Source organism: Gobius niger (assembly GCF_951799975.1).
Source record: "Gobius niger genome assembly, chromosome: 18".
Classification (NCBI taxonomy): Eukaryota; Metazoa; Chordata; class Actinopteri; order Gobiiformes; family Gobiidae; genus Gobius; species Gobius niger.
The window spans coordinates 19275962-19298345 of NC_136869.1; the positions used below are offsets into that span (position 1 = coordinate 19275962).

The 22384-nt window shown below is 40.8% G+C and overlaps 1 long non-coding RNA gene across 1 annotated transcript; it reads right to left on the reverse strand.

The window, feature by feature from the left end:
- Positions 1-4252: 4252 nt before the first annotated feature.
- Positions 4253-22091, reverse strand: LOC306977663. Its single transcript, XR_013793855.1, has 3 exons — positions 21970-22091; positions 9522-9639; positions 4253-4310 (listed from the first exon to the last, which is right to left on the reverse strand). It is a non-coding gene; the product is annotated as an uncharacterized lncRNA (long non-coding RNA).
- Positions 22092-22384: the final 293 nt, after the last annotated feature.

Below are 22384 nucleotides of genomic sequence, written 5' to 3' on the forward strand. Positions count from 1 at the left end.
CATGCCTGCTGTCATTCTGTAACTTTTAAGCATACAGTCTATAAAGCAAAAGCTTAATTATAGTTACATTCTTCATAACATTGCCTTCATGGAATAGACACAGTAGCTTTGCATTGTAGATGAAAAAGTTTAACTTTAACTTTTTGGGGGCTCGGCCTCTCCAAAACCCCCATTAATTCACCTCTGTCTGTTTGGCATTTGAGAAAAGGATGCGAAAATTTGTCTTTATAGTGTCTCTGGCGCTCTCATCCATCCTGCGGAGCTTCAGCATGAGCGTCAGCCTCGGAGAGGTTTCATGGATTCTTTTAACCCCTGTGAGACGGCTCGCTGTAATGACATACACATAAACAGGTGATGAATAAGCCCCCTAATGAGTTATGACTCAGGCTGGGTCAGGACCATTACAATATGAGGAATTAATTTGCTGTCATACATGATTAGACAGCTTGTTCTGGCTATGATCTGGTTAGGGAAATGAATCCCTTCGAGGGCTTAAAATATTATTTATCGACTGACAGCGGTGTTGATGTAAACCTCTTACATAAATTCTGCTATATTATACTATAATGAGTGGAATATTAGATTTAATATTGGGTTCATTTGGTGAATCAATAGTTATAGTTAGCAAAACACTGAGGACCTAACAAAATGCTTTAGTCTCAATGTTGTTTTGCTTTTTGTTTAAATATTTAATCAAATTGGGCCTTTGTAGCACAGTATGCATCCCTAATTGAAACTTTTTGGGCCTCTATAGTAGAGGACATGAATGTTTTAATGTCAGTAAGATGTGCCATGCATGTGTGGATTACGTGAGTGAGGTGGAAGTTGCAGGTTGGCCCATGCTAGGCTTATTTGTCCATTACAGAAGCTCGATCACAGCTGCGCTCTGGCTGCACAGAACCTTTGGAAGATCTGAATGAGTGCGTCTTCATTCATCACTGACTGTTTCTTATGTTTCTTTAATATCCCCGTGACCAAAATAGAGCGCCTATCTTTAGCCGGTCACACTTCATCTTCTCAGACAGTGACTGCTCCAGAAATAAAAGTCCCTTCAGAATCCCATCGGTGCAAGTGTTGATGAACTTGAAATCCACTGTTCAAACGAGTGACATCACACACTTTTCTTTCTTTCATTCTTTGAAATATAAATGGCGCTCAAAGGCTAAAAATAGACAACAACGAGCATTTCCGCTTGTGCATGTGGTCGCAGTGAATCACTTTAGTGTCAGCGCTTTTGAGGTTTGCCGTAAAGACCAGGTAGCTCTTATCAAAAAGACAAAGTGGTTGGCAGCACTGTATGTATTTCCCATTAACTTGATGCTTATTGCAACCTTGTAGATTTGGAGAGGTCTCATTTAAATTTTTCATAAACATTTTCTCTTGAATGCAATAGAGCTTGTTAAAATAGAAGGATGTGCCAATGTTGAGCAGACTTAATTAGTTCTGCAAATATCTGCTTATAACCACGAGGCAGGCAAGATGAAGCTTATCATCGGCATACAATGTTCAAGGTAACAAACAGTCAATGAGCTATTGCTAATGGAGTCTTGGCAACAGAGCACTATAAGATTATAATTACACAACAGTTACAGAACCATATTAAAGGTCCTGTGACTCCCGTTTTCAACCTAAAAAAGTGGAAGTTCATTTTAAATAGTTTCAAACGTATTCTCAAGATTTCTAAACTATAACATCCAGATTTTTTGCTCCCTTTCACTCCATTCAGGGAGCAGTGACCCGATAATGTTAACACTGGCTACATTTACATGGTTCGAAACATCCGATTACTGGATAATCAGATTACCCAATAATCAGATCTGATGCGTTTACATTCTCTTCAGAAATTGGAGAATCCAAAACTCCAGGTTCTACATGAGCCAGTGCAGATTTGGATTTTAGAGCAACTGGAGTGTTGCCACTCCTCTCTTCAATCAGGCCATGATTTTGGCCTTTTTGCTGTTCTTTCCTGGTTAGTTTAAGCATGTGTGCTATATAAGATTATCTGCATATCAGATACTGTTTATCAGATTATGCTGTTAACATGTCTCTTCAATAATCTGAGAACTCCAGAAATCAGATTATGATCACATTTTTGGTCTCTGTGTAAATGTAGCCACTGTTAGGCTCCTCCTGCTAATTCATTGAAAGCATTGGTGCAACTTACTGATAAAAGGCTGCAGATGCTGTGCAGCAGTCCTATTTTCCATGAAAGTCTGTGAAATCGTACTGCAAGGGGGTAAAGTGGAGTTCACACTACTACGAGTATGAAAAAAATGGTATAGGCCCTTTCATATACAGGTGCAAATGAGGACAGTAATTTCTGTTTGCAAAGTTGGACGGAGAATTGCACAATATACCTATTATAAAACAATTCATGCACATAAAAGCACCAATTCATAGTTTTAACTAAACGTGAATGGTTGATGTTTGGTCTTAAGGTAATGCATTAGAAACGTAACTTACAAATGAAAAGGACATGGTGATATTTCTGTGGTGTCAAGGCAGAAAGCGTCCCACATCATTGGCTCTGTCTCTGCTCCTTTGGCATCGGGAACATGATAAAAAATACATTTGGCCTGAATAAAAGATTTGCGAGGGGAGGTTAACTGACAGTGTCAATCCAATTAAACATTGAGGTTGGCTCCATTAAGGGCAGCTGAACTGTAATTTCTACATTTGAACAAATAATTATCACATATAGGTGCCTCTCTCAGATGGATGTGACCCGCAGGTGAAGTCACATGATCTGAAGCGCTCATGTGTTATTAATAGTGTTGGTTTTGTGCTGAGCGAGGCCCTGTCTTGACAGTGAATCCCAGGAAAACCCCGTTTTTCCTTTCGTCCCAGCGGTATGGGGTCAAAATGATTCTACCGGGGCAGAGAGGATGCATTTGCCACAGGCTGTCACTTTGACCTCGAGTGTAACTGATGACGCATTGTGAAAAGTTTGGAGGGAAATCGCATTAAAAGCCTGGCAGTTTCTGAAAGGCCTTGTAGCACCAGGTTCAGGAAGTATTCAGACCCCTGTGTTATTATGTTAAAGTGTGATACTGAAGGATTTTTAAATTTACACTTAGGCTTATATAGAGGCTATACTTTTCTTTATTATGGTTTTTCATACTTAAATGTATTACAGGTTATCAATGCAGAATTCATCACTTTTTTGTATCAGACTGCAAAATGATAAAACTGATAAAAAAAACTAAAAAACATTGAAGAAACTATGTGTGCTCTAACTGAGAGGCTCCTTTCTCCTTAGCTCCACTCTCAACAAGGACTTACTCATTATTGGTCCATTCAATGCATGGGTGTTATAGTGTCAAATGAGATTTGTCTCCCCATTACAACAAGTAATTGGTGGAAGCACTCTGTGTAATTTACAGTGAGCCCAGGCTGCGTGGCTTTATGGGGAATAATTGCAGCTGTCTCGGTTCACTGTTAGCTGCATGAGTGTCGATCCCCTGCAGCTCGGGTCACAATAAAGCACGACTCTCATATGTTTGAACAGTGCATGTCTGCTTATCTGAATGTACAGGCTGTTTGGCTGTGAATATTTGATGAACATATGAACCATACATATTTCTCTCTAATGTGTTGTACCACATTAGAGAGAAATATGTTTTCAGGGAGCAGAGTGACCCAGTAACATTCATCATTTTATGATATAAAAAGAACAATATGCTGCAAACACAATGCAAGCCACTTTTAGTATTTCAGTGCTTTAATACAGCCACTTTAATTTAGTATATGCAATTTATACTTGCTGCTTTGTTAAAATAATTAAACAGATGCATATCCGGAAAAAACAAAACTCAGGCAGGATCTGAAAAACAGCAAAAAAAAATAATGAAAAAATGAAAGCAAAAGTAAACCCTGTAATGTTGTTTACAGGGTCCAGGTGGTGTTTGGAACTGTGGTCCCAATGGGAGGAAAATGTGCTTGACTCTCCATTTTTAACTATCACTGACTTAAAATGGCTCCTGTATTTGTAATCGATCGACCTTTATCCAATTTGCTATGGTTTGCAAGATTTTTTGATGCTTAATTTTGAGTGTGTTTGTATCGTTGTCATTTGTAATTGTGATGGACAGAACACACACAGAACACATTTAGTAAAAAGCTCATTAGCCTGTCTCTTGTGACTTCAGGGACACAATATACAGTAGTATTTACCACCTAAAATGTGGCAGTGGTACAATGGACAACCCACCAACCTCACAGAAGGTCCTGGGTTTGACTCCGGGACAAGTTTCATAAGGAGTTTGTGTGTCCTCCTTGTGTTGGCAGGTTTCCGCAGAGGGCTCCAATTTCTACTACCACAAAAAAATATTTACAATGTGGTTGTCGCTGGGGTCATGATTCTCTTGTACAACAGATTAAATCCAATGAAATAAATCAATTGTTTTATGCAATTACAAGCAAGAGTCATGCAATATTACACTAAAGTAGTGTTAATGTCTAAATAAACATTGTACATGACGATGTAACTATATCTGGAGGATCAGGTGTCCAGAGCGTGTTAGACAGTCACGCTAAATTTCCCTCAGCCGCTGTGGAGCAGGCGGATCGGCCTGATGTGACGAGGACCATGACAGTGAGCGCTGCCGCCGGGTAATTTGCTCATGTCCATTCATTACCATCATTTAAGTTTGAGCAGCGGCGAAGAGCTGCTCTCTGGTTTATTCTGTCAATCATGTCAATGATGGGGCCCCAATCAGAGCCCACATCATGGCAGCTTTGTGAGCGAGCCTTGTAAAGAGAGAATGCTCCATCACACTCTGTCTATGCACCTAGTGATGTATATGAGGGCTCATCAGCATCGTACACTGAATCTCATTCATCTATTACTGACAATTAGAGGCACACGAAGCACAAAAACAACTACGGCATGGATTTGTCATGGGGTTAAATGGAAGACTTAATCTTTTTTTCATTTTGTAAGAGAGTATTATGATAAAACCGAAAGGATGTGATCGTGAGTGGCCAAAATGAGTTTCCTTTGCAGGGTGGCTGGGCGCACCCTTTGAGATCGGGTGAAGAGCTCAGTTACCCGGGAGGAGCTCGAAGTAGAGTCGCTGCTCCTTCACGTCGAAAGGAGCAGCTGAGGTGGCTCGGGCCTCTGTTCTGGATGCCTCCTGGCCGCCTCTCTAAGGAGGTGTTCCAGGCATGTCCTCTGGGACGAGGCGGCCTCGTGGAAGGCCCAGGACACACTGGTGGGACTATGTCTCCGAGGTGGCCTGGTGTCGCCTCGGGGTCCCCCCAGAACAGCTGGAGGAGGTGTGCGTGGATCGGGAAGTCTGGGCATCTCTGCTGAGACTGTTGCCTCCACGACCCGGCCCCGGATAAAGCAGAAGAAAATGGATGGATGGATGGTAATAAGATAAAGTAGAATTGTAAAGATTTGATAAGATTTGAAATATAAAGTGGAATGACAAGACACTAATATTTCATATCAGAAAAGTCTAAAGTTTCATACGCCGTCTTTGCTCTAGTATGCTGGTGTCTGCTTCATCCAAGTGAGCCATTGGACTGTCATGCTGAAGACCAGAGAGCTTGATTAGAATAAAGGCGCTGCTGGTGGGACATCCCGCAGGGCCTGATGCAGGAGGCTAATTGCTCTTTGGCATTTAGCATATTGTGTCTTTAACTGGCCTCACACATTTAACCCTGAGCTTTGACTGCAGGTTATTGCCTCAGAACACGTTCATTTGTGGAAACCCATGCATTCAGGGACTCTTTCTGACTTACTTCATTTGTTTGTTTTGCCTTGTACTGTATGTGGTAAACTGTGGCACATCTGGGTGAGTAGCTATATTAAAATATTATATTAAATTTAAGCTGTTTTTGAAATATGATAAGTTTTTTGTGTTACTACCACTGTTGTGTAAAAGAAAAGGTCATAATAAACATAATAAAAAGATAAATAAGTACTCAGATGAGAGTTCTGTTGAGTTGTGCTGTGACTTGCTGACATTTACGGAGACACAGTGGCAGCCGGACGTCCCACAGAGCAACAAGCCTCTCGCTGAGTCGTGTGTGCGACGACCTTCATCTCGCTAAACGCTCTCTTTCTCCATCGCACGGGGGAAACAGCGCATAACATTTACAGCAACAATATAGTCATGACAAAGAGAAAGTGGCGACGCTGAGCAGGCCAATGTGCGTTACTGTATATATTTTATTCATCAAATTGTAAGCCTCTAACCTGAAAAACATATCATTTCATTCAACGTAGCCTGATTTCATCACAGAACGCACCAATAAAACTGAGAAAGTGCTTTTTACTTGAGAGAGGTTGCATCACTCGCACAATTTCATCAAGCCTCGAGTCTCTGCGATATTGACGTCTACATTTTCAGAGATGGAAAGAGCAAAATAGTCCCACAGTGGATATTATTCATTGCTTTTTGGTTAGTGTTAAGAGACAAGCTACAACCTGTCCATTCTAATTCTAATAACTCTGACCAAAGAGGGCTGCACACTGCATAATCCTGATAATATTGAGTCTATAATCTTGGTCTGAGAAGAGAGAATAGAACAAACAATTAGCTGAAATGAAGAACAATGATTTCCATCAGAAGACGCACCACTGTCAATGAAGTTGTGGCTAATGGCCAAACCCACGCACAGCATTCAGCCACGGCATCGATCGGAGCTTTATGACTCCACTATTCATCACAATCGCAGCTTCGACAAACTAAAGAAGAAACAAGGCCAATACAATGGACCGAGTGAATGCAGGAGGTCGGGCTGTTCTCATCCGTCACAGCAAACAGGGCACAGAGGTTCAGTGCTGGATGTTTCCCATTCACACACAACTATGAGCAACTTGTGAGATTAAAAGCAGTGCAGTTTCATTATATGACAAATTTCAGTTAAGCGAGAAGCCCAAATTTTCCTTTCCTGAGGTGATGCTGAGATAAGTGAGAAAATTATTATTTGGGTATCTACAAATCTGTCTGGAAATGTTATCAATACACATTCAGACTTCAACATAAATGCTTTGTCCAGTATTTGAGGTTATTTTACCTTCTTCATGGTCTCTGGTGGTCAGTTACAAAAAGCTTATTGTGTCCACTGTGTTCCGTACAAAGACGGCCAGACAATACCTTTCACTACACAAGCTTTAGCTCCACGGTGTCAGCTGCAAGTGTCTCTGAAGGACACAAGGTCGTGGCCTCAGCAGCGCCTCCACCATGGACTCACCTCCAGAGTGCTTTTCCACGCAGTCTTTGATGATTTCTATCAGGCTTTGTTTGTCCTTGTGACCGAACAGCATTGTGGTCTTGACTGTGTTGTACATTGTGGTATGTTCAAGAGAAAATGTAGACACAAGAATTCATCGCTGCGCAATGAAACGTCTGATCTATGATAGGCGTTTTGTGACTATGTCTGTGAAAGGTGCTGTAAAATATAAAAATCTTCTTCTTCTTCTCTGTTGTGCATTTAAACTTAACATTTGACTTTTTCGTCTATAATCTATAGTGTGAATGGGATTTTTACATCCAGCACTGGCGACCGTTGAGCTCTATACACTATCAAATTAATGCATTAGTAAACTATGATTAGAAGAAATTATTTTATTTTAAGAAAGCAGCAAATAGACTATAGACTCATTGCCATAAAGTTCACAGCAATGGTCAGGAGGCTAAACAAAATTGGGGAAACATGTTGCTCTGGTACAGACAATATCCTTAGTAAAATACATTGAATTGTCTTAGCTTAGCACAGCATATGCAATAACTGGTGCTAGAAATAAGTGAATTAACTAACTTCAGTAATGGACAACAAACAGCTACAGTATATGCGTGAATCTACCCACGCCATTGACACAAATAAAGCAGTGTCAAAGTGTCATAATTGAGGAAGGTGTTAATTTACACAGAGAGAATTATCCCCACGCGTCATCATCAGCAACTATAGTGACAAGTTTCTATAGTAACTCTGACCTGCCTGTGCCCTTTATCGTACACAAATACCATACAATAGCAAACTATATCCATTTAGATGAACAAACGAGGCTCAAGTTCTCAAGAGAATAAGTTGTTTATCATTTAACAGCACCAGATCCGCAGGAATCCTTACAAAGTTTGAGCACAAGCTGTACCGTTGTCCATGTTGTCTTTTCTTATTGCTTTTATGAATTTTGTTATGATCACTTAAATTGTTATTATTTATTTTTTAAAGTATAGCTCTTTTTATTATTTTAAATAGGACTGTTGAAGCTATCTAGTATTGCTTTTATATGAAGTGTAAAACGTTTCCAATTTGGAAACTTTTCTAAACTAAAAACAAAGTGTATTTGGATATTCCTCTGGTCATTAGTTAATTCCGAACTGTTACAGCTCAGTATCAAAACAAAGTGCAATGATCCTATATCATTAGTTGGGTCATTTCAAAGGATTGCCCAAGAATCATAAAAGCAAACATATAAAAGCAGCAAAACTATGAAACACAGATTGCAGCCTTGTGCTAACATGTGCACTCTCCTGGCCTATTGTATATGTTTTTAGTGGTAGTGGAAACCGGATATCTGGAGGAAATCTATGCAGACATGGGGAAAACATGCAAACTCCACACAGAAAGGCCCCATCCCTTCTGGGAATCGAACCCGGGACCTTCTAGCTGTGAAGCACACTAACCACTGTGCTGCCATGCTGCCCGGACACTGTCAGGTGACTACTTTTTGAAAAAAATTGCTATGGTTATCTGGCTTTGTTGATCCGATATTCAGCGCGATATTAGACAAATGTTTCTGTTCTTATTAAGTACAAATTCTGCTTTTATGGAAATGAATATCAAAGGACCTGTTATTATTATTATCATTATTATTCATTATGGAAAACATAACGCTTAGATTAGGTGTCTTTTGGCTTTTGGCAGATCAGAAAAACCTTCTTACTCATTAGCTAGAGCTCACATGTTCTATCTCTTTTGTTTTTTGTTTTTCACCACACATCCCTGGCCTAACGCAGCAGGATTTCTGACTTCATTCTGCACGAGGGAACAGCAGTGTAACATGTTTAAAGAATGTTTAGCAAACAGCGCGACCTTCAGAACTAATTAGACATTATTAATTATTCAAACATCATTTGAACAGTGTGCCTAATCTCCGCCCCGTGTTAATCTGTGACTTCCTGCAAACGCTGACCAAAGCGCTGAGATCTGACCTCAGACGGAATAAGTGAAGCCTATTAGAGCCTCCTTGTAGCGGCTTTGAAGACTCGTGGCTGGGAGTGGGTCCAGGTTGCATTATTCATGAGAGGAGCTCCCTATCGATTCGACTGCTGGTTTAATCTCGGCGCTCCGCAGCACGTTCTCCCGCGTCAAAGCTCGCGTCACTGTCGGCTACACCCTGAACTTTGACTGTCACACCTGTCGCGGAGAGGGAAAACCGGGGCCCGACGGCTGCAGCACACACTAATCATTTGGGGAAAAGTTTCTTCAGAAGGGGCAGAGTAGGTTTTTCTTTCGATGCTAAATTTTGAGCGTTTACACTCAAATTCCTTACAGTAGCTCACCTGCTAATGAAAAAAGGTGTCCGCTGAAGCACAGGGAGGATTTGCAGACCCCACTCAGAGGCAGTAGGAGTCGGCCGTGTCCTTCTCGAGCGAGATCCCCCACTTTTCTAATAGGCATCTGTGGGAACAAGATGTAATGGACCTTTCATTGCTTTCTGTGGCACTTTGCTTTTGTGGTGTTTTCTTCTAACACAGAGAAAAGTCATTGTGTGGTATTTTATAGCTCTTTGCTCCTAATTACACTGGGTTTTGAATGTAATACGACTTCTTTCATTTACTTTCACTTTGAGTCTTCTGATATAAAAATGAAATAGCCCTGCAATTCTTTTCCATCGGTAAAAATGTGCAATAATTACCCTAGAATAGTATATTTTCAGTATCAGTATATAGTATATAGCAGGAGTAGGCAAGTTTTCTTGGTGGAGGGACGATTTTCTTTATTGTAAAGAGACAGAGGGCCAAAGCCGATGATTATTAGCCCAAAGTAAAGCACAACACTGGAAACATGACCATCTTAAATGAGATAAATGACTTAAAATTGCTTGAATAAAAGTTCTTCTATGTTGAATGTTGGTTTGAACTAAGACACAAATGCTAGCGCCAATGAGAATAAAACCCACTTGAAATCAGACAAATAATTGTTTTTCAGTTGAAATGACACAAAATTGTCTGAATTAAGAGAATAACTACTACTAAAGGTTTTATCTCATCTAAGACCAAAACAAATCTACTGAAACCTTAGATTTAATCTCTTAATTCAAGTAGATTTATGTCATTTCTTCCTTAAAACGATTATGCTTTTTCCAGTTCCTTCAAATGCCAGTGTTGTACATAATATATGACCTAATTAGGTATATTGACAGTATTTCTACCTTTTTTTCCTCCCATTCTACTCTAATATTTCTCAAAATCATCTTAAGGGCCAGAGGTGCTGTGCTGAAGGGCCGGATTTGGCCCGACGTTGCCTACCCCTGGTATATAGTATGAACTTTCCCAACCCATTGCCCATGTGTGTCAAGATACTGAGTTGTCAGTACAGTATAATATTAGTCGCTTATAAGACCTAACGCTCTCTGGCTGACGACCCTATTGTTTTTTGCCACAGGGCACGATCATAAGCTGCATCCTTTGTTGCCCACAACTCGGCTAAATGGCTCTGAATATTTCATGTCAGACATTAGTTGCATGACATCAACAAAAAGTACATGTTTGGACTACTACGACCCCGTCTCTTAGGGGCACTTTGCGGAGTTGGCAGCCGGTAATCTCACGCCTAAAGACACTCATCAGTCGATCAGCAGCTTGATGCAGTGGTCAGTGTCTAACCGCCGCAGGAAGTGTAGGGCGATACTATCGATTGTTGTCGGGCTGCACTACACCATGGAGGCGCAGTCGCTGTTTGCAAAAGACTTAAGTGAATACGTGTCATTGAACCCACAGTGACCTACAGTAATCAGACAGGCAGCGTGTGAATAAAAAGATGTTCAGCTTGTCAGTACGGATACGAGGATGCTGTAGCAATTTAACTATACACACTTGTACCATGGGCATTCACGAGGACAGGACATTCATGGTTAATACATTATCTTTTGTGATTACGCATGTGTTTATAACTGCTGCTGAACAGGCCAGTGTGCCTTGAAAAAGAAAAAAACATTTCCATTAACGGCTTCATACAGTCTTTTCAGTGAATAGCTTTGTCATGGTTGTGCGTCCACATCCAACTCAAATTTCAATTCATAAGTTTAATGTGCAGCCCTACTTTGATAGTATTGACTTAGATGAGTATTTGCACATAGTTATTCCTCTTCATGAAGACCTGGAGGCAGTGGAAGCGGACTTTTTACAAATGTCTCTTGTGAAAGTGGAATGGCAGGAAGCATGTGAGGAGATTAGGCTCTTGGCGTCAATCAAACAGCTCAGTTGAAAGTCACTTTTCAGAAATGTTTATCTCAACCTCTGGCACATGATGAGTCCAAATATAGCTTGCACCAAATATAAAAACAGAAGTCTGTCCTGTCAGTTTTTGCCTCTGGTATTTCAGACAGATGAAAGAGCTGTACGGGGAGAAATGTCAATGTTTACTGAATATTTCATCTCCCTCTCCGTGACCACCCGGTAGTCATGTAGAGGGTATCGTCTCTCTCTCTCTCTGGAGTAAAACATACAACCAAATTAGCAATCTCATTTCCATTTCAAAAGCCATCATTGATTCGTGGGATCGGGACCTGCACGGGGTTGCAAATGAAAAGGTAGAGTAAGACGTGACGACATAAACAGTAATTCATCTGTCATCCAGAGTGACATGTCTATTTCTATTCAAACGCTCATGCACAACTCTACTAACACATATTTCATTTTTCCACTCGTTTATCAATGGGTGAACTTTAGGTAAATGCCAGGGTAACATACTTTTAAGCATTTTTAACACATTTGCTTACCATCAGCAATTGTTTTGTTTATTCATTAACTGCCCTCCCTTCATTATTTTCATATTCTGTACGTTTGAGCTACTGTGAACCAAACAGCCTCCCCTTGTAGATGACAAAGACTATCCAAGTCTATCCACCCACCCACGCCCATAAAATAGCCTATAACTTGCACAATTTATTGCAAAACTGCCTTCACACCTACTGTATCTTAAGGTCAGATGTGTGTGACGAAGTTTAAAGCTTTAGGTTGAGTCCCACAGCACACATTTACCTTGGTGTTCGTCCTCTATGAGACTCGCTGTTTGCTGGTGTGTGTCTGATGTGTCAGTCCTGCCATTGATTAGTGACGTGTTGCTGAAGCCAGAGACACATCGGGGCCAAAGGATAAGAAGGCGAGCTCTAGTCTGAGCACAGGCTGTCACAGAGCAAAGTGACCTTACACCAGGGAGACCTACTCACTCCCGAGCACAGGGCACTGTCTGGGGAGTGATTGTAATATCATACTTGGCAATTCTCATTGTGTGATATAGGAAATACCTCGAGGACAAAGTTTCGATGTTGATAGCATATAAAAATTACGATAACAAAAAACATTGAAGGCGAAAGTGACCAAATAAAGTTTTCAATGTGCATTCTGGAGATATAGCATTCTAATGAGTCTAGAAATTAACTCTGTGCATAACTTTAAATCATTACAACGCCGCCCACGAAGTGACTTCCTGTTTCGATCCAGCACAACAAAATAAAAGCATCATCTTATTCATTAGTTCAGCACTTCATTAGTTCAACTTTCTTTCTGCCTAACTATTAACAGACAAAACACTTCAAATGTGTGTATTTAATTATATTCTTGTAAGGACATGCTGAACTAATCAATGTGCTTTTATTTTGGTGTGCTGGATCGAAACAGGAAGTCACTTCTTGGGCGGCATTGTTATGATTTGAAGTCAATTAATCAATTTATGTTGAGGTGGAAGGTGGTTGAGAACTTTGTACTAACTTAAGTCATAGCTTAGGTAAGTTGAGCACTGCCATGATCAGAAAAAAGTCTTGGAAAACATCTGGCCATTGCAACTCTATGGGAAAGGCGCTGTATTAGAAGAAATATCTATCTAACAAAAGATCTAGCCAGTAAGTTGAAAGCAGACCAGGAAGAAGAAAAAGAAAGATGGAAATGGAAAAAGAAAGGGAAGAAGCAAGGTTGAAAAAAAAAAAAATCTACTCCAACTCCAGGTGTGTGTTTGAGGTACAAGTGCCAGAAGCTCAAAGCCCATTAAACAAACCCTATAGCCGTCCATTCCATCTGCAAGCGCAAGCACACGGTGGCCTCCTGAACATATGGCTGTGCAAGACACTGTGGGAATAGGGAGGTCCCCTTGTGCTGCACTCCACGGCACTGTTGCAATGGGAGCTCCTTGTCAGACAGCTTCACAATGAAACGCACCCATTCACGAGTGTCCATTCACGCGAGCTCAGGAGACGCGTGCGGAGGACATGTCATACCCCTCACAGCCTCTCCACAAATACGGCAAAATGTTATAATCCCACAGTTTGTATGTGGGAGCACGCCACTCCATTGTCCACATGGGTCTCTCCAGGAAAAAGCAATTTCCTTTGTGATGACAAGAACTAAAAGGATGCCAGATAGAGAGGGGACTTTGTTATTAAAAGGAATGAATAGTTAATTTGTAGTGGGCATCATTTGTAATAGACAACAGTGATTCATAATGGCCGTGTGCTAACAAGATCAGTGGGAATATAATATGAAGAACACATTGTACTTTAGTTGTATCTGGAAAGGGGATTCTCATAATTTTTAATTTATAGAGGAAACACTGTGCTAAAAATGTAAGGGAAAAATGCCATTAATTACCAAGTGTCATTGGTCTTGGTTTTGTTTTTTTGGTCTACAATACGAGTCAACAACTGTCCCTGGTTTGCTATATGGAACATACTTTATTATGTTCTCAAACAGGCAGCTGAGATTCACAGATCACAGATTTTGTAATGATCTGATCTTAAACCTGTTGATGGAAACATCTATGTAAGATCACTCTGCACAAAGTGACTGTTTTGTCATTTTGATTTGAGTGCAGAGAATGGTTGGGGGTCTTTTGCGGATCAGTCGGGGGTCGCCGGTCCCTAAAAGTTAGAGAACCCCAGTCCTAACACAATATCTAACAATTTCCTATAGCTGCATGACAACAATTAGGTCTGTTGTATTTCTTGCCTCATATCTCGTTACAAACATGGCAGCTCCAGCAGAGATGGATGATTGTGTCCGGTACAAGCTGGTGGACTGTGAGTGAGAGTAACATTTGCTATTCGACTTATTTTTATGGTTTGCTTGTTTGTATATTTGTTTTTATACGTTAATATCCTCATAGGTAGGGAAATTTGTCCTCTGCATTTAACCCATCCTTCGATGCCACTGGGGCAACCCGTAAGGAGCAGTGGTCAATGGCAGTGCCGCGCCCAGGGACCCATCTCCATGATGTGGAGCCAGGCTGATGGTCAGAATCACCTGGCTGGAGGAGTCACCTATTGCACATGTTTTTAGTGGTAGGGGAAACCAGAGTGCCCGGAGGAAACCTACACAGACATGGGGAGAACATGCAAAAGGCCCCGTCCTGGTGGGAATCTAGATGGTTTCTAGATGATCTAATTAAATGTATTTGTCATTGTACAACTGTACAACAAAACTGTGTTGATCAGGTGAAGGGTTAGCCCTGAGCAGCTGTGACTTCGGGCCAACCTGACCAGCGTGTGTGGAGGAAGGGGAAACCGCAGCATCATCACAAATTCCACTCAGAAAGGCCCCGTCCGGCCTGAGATTCTTAGGTTAGACGAGTTCTTTTGTACCTGTCTGGTCTTCACGTGTGCTTTCAGTCACATAAACACAGCACAGACGGCGTTAGCATTTAGCCTCTCCTCCTCTTCACTGTAGCTCCCAACAAGGCGAAGATACATAGAAGCTACCACGTTTTCCCTATTTAAATATGGCTACGTGAAGTGTCACATGATAAAGTATAGTTACACAAAATTAAACAATGTGGATAGGCTCCGTTCTCTTCCACTTTCTCACTTTCGTTCAGCTACCTCAAAAACCTTCCTTTTACAGCTAGGTTGTACAGGTTTTTTTCCACCTTTGCTGCTCAACTTCGAACAAACACAAGAAGCCTTGCCAAAATGTTTGATTGACAAACTAGTAGTCAATCGACTTCGTATAGTGGGCTTAGTCTGGGAAAAATCTTCTCTAATTCTGTCTTTAACATAGAGACTGCAGTTACGCGTAAGACCTGAGGTGGCAGTGACGAGTAATAAAACTTCCATCTAGTCCCTTTAAAGGGACTATACAGAGTTTAAAAATGTTAAAATTGTGTATTTTCCTCCCCATGCATGTTCCAGCCATGTCCTAATGTGTAGAATGAGCCAAGACCTATTCACCACAACTGCCTCTAAAATCCTGCAAAAGTTGTTGCTTCGGGTCCGAAGTGCCGTCATGCACGAGCTTAATATAGAAGGTGCAGCTACACATATGACCTGAGGTGGCAGTAGTGAGTATAAAATGGCCAACTTGCATCTAGCCCCTTTAACAGGAAATGAAATCCAAATATAATAAACAACTTTTTTTGTATATTTCATTTATGGATATTTTCAACCCTCCTTAGCAATTGCAATGCACAAATTTATCTCAGTAATTGTAATTCAGTGTTGATACTAAAAACAAGCACCCAAGGATTTTCTATCTTATTCTATTATTCTATATAGTTTCACAAAATGAGAAAGGAGACAGGGCTCCTTTCTCATTTTGTTGGCATTCTAAGTGTCTTCTTTTGCTTCCCACCTGAAGTTGAAGATGAAAGGAGGGAGACAGCTGGTTTAGTGCTTGAGAGGTTGAGTAGCTCTTATCACATTATTGCATCACCACTTAAACTATTACCCTCACTCTCACTGACTTTGTGATCTTTGTGCATTACTTAGTAGCTATCAGTGACAACAGCTTATGTTTAAATTTACAGTAATAATGAATACGGCACTTTCTCATCTGAATTGAGTTTGAATGTTGGTGCTTTTCCTAAAACCTGCGATGCATTTAAAATGAAAGATTACAATGTTTTCAATGGATATCCATGAAACAGTTTGTCTTATTGACTGGAAAAGTTTCAAGTCAGAAGCTTCATTATCGTTGGCTAAGTGTTGTATTGGTTGATTATAGTTTGGCGAGCGCAAACCTCAGCCATCTGTACTCTAGCACCCGAGACTGTTTACACAAAAGTGCAAGTTTCAATTCAGGCAGTATATTCAAGAAGTGTAACCATTTTGGAATGTACGTATGTGGAAAGATAAATCGCAACCAATTAAAATTCAATGAACAGTAAGTAAACTCCATATGGACCAACACAATCGGTGACATATGGCCAATTAGATAAACAGCAATGACTATATGTATTGTTCAACTCTATTTACTTTAAAATGACAGACATGATGACTGAACCTATGATATTAAAGGCTTTAAAGTTGTCCAAACAATCTAATATCAGAACTTTCAAACAATTTCCAGGAGCATGTCTCGAGTCTGTGTACGCGTCCACAGCATCTGTTTCTGCTGCACTCTGGGCTTATGAACAAACAAACAGTGGATTTATTGGGAGCCTGTGATGCACATGACAAATCTGGCAAAACCACAAGACTCTTGTTGTCGTCTGTCAGCAGTGGATTGTCAGCCATGCTATTTGCCAATTCTGGAGCTCCCGACTGAGGGTCAAGTGACCGCTATTGATGACTGTGGTTGAATTTTCACACCATTACATTTGTATTATTATTTTTGTAATTTAAAGGCAGTGTATTGCCTTCAGGGAGGAGACTTCTGAGTCTACAGGTCAGGTCCAGCTCTCCCTCCCTCTGCTTCCACCTGCATTCATACACTGTGGTCCTCTCCTCTTTGGGCAGCACGGTGGGGCAGCGTTTAGCACTCATGCCACACAGCAGTTTCTCCTACCATTAAAGATATAAACAACAGGGCCAGGATTCCTCAAAAAGAGATTGTTGATCACAGAATCTCGAAAATTAAGTCACGATGGAGGCCTGAACAACTAATATGGACTTGATTAGGGACAGGTTCAAGGATTGTGGTAGCAAACAAAGAGAGTCCTTACAGGTTTACAGCATGGATGGGATTAACCTTAGGATCTGGCAACACATTCATTCTGCTTTATAATAGAATAATCCGATTAAGAACAAAAAAAACCTCAAAACTAAACAAAAACCTAACTAAACACAAACATAACTTTCTTGTAAAAAATATTTTGGAATGGTGAATAAATCAAAATTACCTACAGCGTTCATTCATCGCCTAATCGACAGCAACCTTTACCAAACATAATCATGGCCCCAGCTCAAGCCGCTCCTTTGCGTCAGCCAATCATCGCTGCTTCAGCCACTCATTGCCCAGGATCCCCTTCTTAAGCTCCCCGGTCAATCAATCAGTCGTTTCCCAGCCGTGCTGCGACCCTCCTCCGCCCCTGCCTGGCCTCTGCTCGGCTCTGCTTGCCATCGTAAACTGGCCATCCCGAGTTTCGTCCTACCACCACCAGTGTCCGGGCTCCAGGTAAGATTCTGACGATCGTCCATCAAAAACATGTATTCCATATCATTACCGCAATCTTCCGCCGGGGTCCGGGCCCAAATCATGATTCACGTTCAATAAAACTTTTCAGGATAAATTGCTGTCAGTCAAACCAATATTTGATCTGAACATGTTGACCTCACATCTGGAGACACAGCTATAGGACATGTTGATAAAATGTTGTAAAAAATCCTATGAACACTAACTTCAACCAAAGTGCTCCAGGAACAGAGGAATTAGATGTACAGTACATGCATTTTCTCGATATGTAAAAAATCCTGTTCCGTTTCTCTCTCCAATTGTGCATCTTGCGGTGCAACTGTGCAATTGTGTAATTTACAGTGATAGTGCATATGTTTCCAGCAAGGTGGAAAAAGAAGAAAGAAACTAAAGAAACTAAAATAATGGGAAAGACGTTTGTGTTGTTTTATGGACGTGATCAAACGTAGTGCGAGCTAAAGAAAGTATTCGTATATACAGTACGTGGAGGAAAATTAACTTTCTTTGTGTCAGTCAGCATGTCATGTACTTCAATAGAGCGCAGGCATCACCCACAGTCATCTCATCTATTCATTAAAGCTATTTCAGATTCTTTAGTCTATTGTACTGCATTCCATAGTTCAAAAAGGTCAACCATAGAAAAGTTAAAAGTGCTGATTTCAATGCTGTACTGAAATGCCATAGAATTCCCATCTCATCTTTGAGCTACCACATCAACAGTATGTGGATCATCATGAAAAACCGTCAGCTTTAATAAATGTACAATTTATATATTTACTTGCATGAGAGTATCACACTGCCAAATAATGGTAACAGTACACAAAAAAGACCTTGTCCTGGAGCACCACACTCCTAAGATCGCCTGATTAACGCAATAACAGCAGTCGCATGGTCCGTTAAGCTGCTGTTTTAAGCAACTAACGAGCTCAAATTAAAATGTTTTCAATGATTCAACAGTCTCAGCGGACCTTTAAAACATTTTAGCCAGAAATACTAATTAGCGGCACATTTCCACTGTCGATTAATTCACTTTTGTCTCTTCCCACAAACAAGAGTAATTCTCTAATGAAGCTCGTCTTGACGGGACGGAGGACGTGCAGGTGCCAGAGATCTAATTACCTCCCCAGTGTCTGGACTACAGGAGCCAGGTATCCTCTGCATTGACAGGTGGGTGTTTTCACAAGAGTAGGACTATTAATAAAATGAATGACAGCCCCAGTGTAACAAGTCAACTGCTACCATTAGGGAAAGTTCTGACTTATTTATCCCAGTTTTGCAAAGAATTCCACAGAGGACCTTAACACGCACGCTGACGTCTGTGTTCAAACCTCAAATACAAAAATAAATACATATTCAAAGATATCACGATTAAAAAACGATGTATGAAATAATGTATTGGCCAGGAGCACCCTCAGCAGGCAGTAGTAGAAATGATATGAAGAGCCTCGTCTGACCTGGGGATCAGGCGATAACCGCTGCGCCACTGTGTTGCCCAGCAGCAATGCTGCTACAACAAACATGGTTAAAAGTATGTTTCAGGATTTTTGACATAGGGCCTCGTTATCCAGAATGTTGTTGATTTCTGGAGATATATATATATATTTTTAATTCATGGGGTCTTTATATTTGGAGACTTTAGTGGTGCTAGGCTTGTACATGTCTATGGTAACTAGTAGCCTGCATTAAAAACCTCTTTAAAATCACGGGGGAGTCCTCCAAACCTTGCCATAATCTGATTTGTAGAAAGCTCCTTTGTGAATTCCATGTGTAGTAATGCCGGCCGCAGGAAAACCAACTACTGTAGATCTGGTAACCAACAGATCACTCCGCCACTGCATAGCTTATAACCAGGAAGCTGATGCTGCTCAAAAATAAATGCAATGCAAAATTTATACCCATATAAACATTTATATGGGTAGTCTGGTGTTATAAGTGATTTCCCTCAGGTGCACTGTGCTTTGGTCAGACTGTTTTTAATGCAGGCTGCTAGTTACCATAGACATGCACTAGCCTAGCACAAGCCTAGCACCACTAAACTCTTCAAATATAAGATGTTCCGATGGCTTCACACTCGCTGCTGGTAACTGATGCTCACACCTCCATGCAAAATAATCTGTTGGTCTCATACTGTGACACTGTCTGCAAGCGCACCCACGGAACACAGTTCCTATGGGTTTTTATGTGAGACATTTAAACATTCAAAACATTATTCAGTCAACACAGACATTTATATGTAGTCTGGTATTATAAGTGATTTCCCTCAGGTGCACTGTGCTTGGGTCAGACTGTTTTTAATGCAGGCTACTAGTTACCATAGACATGCACTAGCCTAGCACAAGCCTAGCACCACTAAACTCTTCAAATATAAGGACTGCATGAATTAAAAATATATATACATATATATCTCCAGAAATCAACAACACTCTGGATAACAAGGAAATGAGGAAAAAATCTCCCTTTAAAATCTCAAAAAATACCATAAGAAATCTCATGTAATATTTCCACAGGTTAGTTTCTGGTTCCTGAAATGAAATGTATTTGCACAGATATTTTAACAGTAGGAGGAGCCATGTACTTTGTTGGCATGGACGTGTGGGTTCTCAGCTTGTGTTGCAATAAGAGCTATCAGAGGAGCCTCATGGTCATGGATGCTGCTGATGGAACGAATCAGTCATGCTCCATACAAAAGTCCTCAAGTACTTATTTCCCATTCATGCACTGAATAATTCTTTCTATGGTTTGATAGACAGACAGTGTAGATCTGCGAAGAAGACTGAGGGGCAGGACTGGAGGTATGAGCTGAAAATGGTCCAGAGATGTATTTCACCCAATATAAAAATGACACTCGGTGGAAAGAAAGATGTGATAATGACAGAGCAACATTGACAGAATAACTTTTAAAACCTCAGCCTTGTATTGCTCGAGTCAACTAATCAACGACAGAAAAATGATTGTCAGAAAGGCTTTTTTCTCAATTTGAATCTCTCCAGAATTATACACAATTCATATGTGCAAAAAAAAGTCTCACTTTTATGCTACGTTTCAATAGCCGACCACAATCACATAATCAAAGTGAAAAACAGCCACTCTCTCCAACACATGACCCACTTTGATATTGATGGAAAGTGAAACATTTCATTTAGATATTGTTAGTGAGAGTAGTTTAGAGCCAATGAATCACAGCATCATGTCACACTGGCTTCTCTGTCTTTGTAATGGAGAATCAATGTGCCGTCTCTCCCCGGAGAGAGCGGCGGCCAGGCCTTTGTGTAAACAGAGCACGAGTTATTGGGAGGCAAATGACACTCCCACTCCACGTCATTCATTACCTTTACCCATAAATACCTCATCAGTCAGTCCAGGACAATTCAAATTGAAAAAAGTTGCTTTGGAATAATATACATATTGGTTTGCATTGTGTTTGTTTTCTTACAGTCCAATAAAAATAACTTACTCACTTTTTTTTTTTCTAATCATGGAGACCACTTTTACTAATACTATTGTTCATCATATAGACACCTAACTTTGCCCTTCAGAAACTCACGTCCCAGTCGAGTCCTTTGTCCTCATTGACGTTCGAGTTGAGTCACGAGTACAGGAAATGGAATTGGGAAACAGGTCACAACTCCCAGTCCGGCACTTAAGAACTGTTCCCTTGTGCCTCAACCTTCACAAAGTCCTACAGCAGATGTTCCGATGGCTTCACACTCGCTGCTGGTAGCTGATGCTCACACCTCCATGCAAAATAATCTGTTGGTCTCACACTGTGACACTGTCTGCAAGCGCACCCACGGAACACAATGAGCCCATAGGTCTTTATGTGAGACTGAAAGCAATAAAAATACAGAAGGACTTTTGGAGAGTGTGGAGGGAAACAAGGCGACTGCACTCCAGGCACTGTACACATATTATTTGCCTAATTTTTCAATATCTTTGCAAATGACGGTGAAAAGCGTCAGTGGAGTTTCTATTAGCATTTGAGAGGTTTGTTTCAGATATGCTCAACCCTTAAGAGACACCGGTCGGACTTTCATCAGTGGAATGACTCGAAAAGAAAATGGACTGGGGTCAGTGAAGCGTTAATACAGTTCACGCCGAGCTAGGACTCATTTCAGAACAGGATATGAGTCTCTTTAACCGAAAGCAAAGCAAGTCGCTGGAATTTACAAGATGCTCCATGACTGACTTGCGAAGAGATATTCAAAATGTGAGAATATAGAGTATTTTTGTCTCTAACATTTCAGCACAATTTTGGAAAAGATCTAACAGTGTTTAGTGTGGATTGAACTATGAATGGCAAAGCTACTTTTTCATTCAAGATTTTATACTTTTAACAGAGGAAGAACAGAAGCAGAAGAGGGAAGGAGATCGGTTTTATGCCACTCACCAGCTCTGTTAGCTGTTAGCGTCCTGCTGTGTCTACCTACACTCTCCTGTTTGATGCGGATGACAGCAGAGGCATCGCCCGGTCTGATCACTCCCCAGCCCTGCAGCTCTGCGTCCGGACACCTGCCGGGACAAACAAAGGTCAATGCAGGTAAGTAACATCCCCACAAAGAAACAAGCACAAGTAAGAAGACTCGCCCTTCATTTTCATACTAAGAGGCCTCCATGGAGTTTGCTAATCATTCCCAGGGACAAGTATGCAAAATACTAAATCAAAGAAAGAAGATAAAGTACCATCTGAGATCTAAGAAGTAAAGGCAAATACACATAAAATCAAGCATCGGTTTCCTCAAATATACAAGTCTAAAATTTGTCTTGACTTAATCGTTCTACTTTTTGATTATGGCTCATTTGCT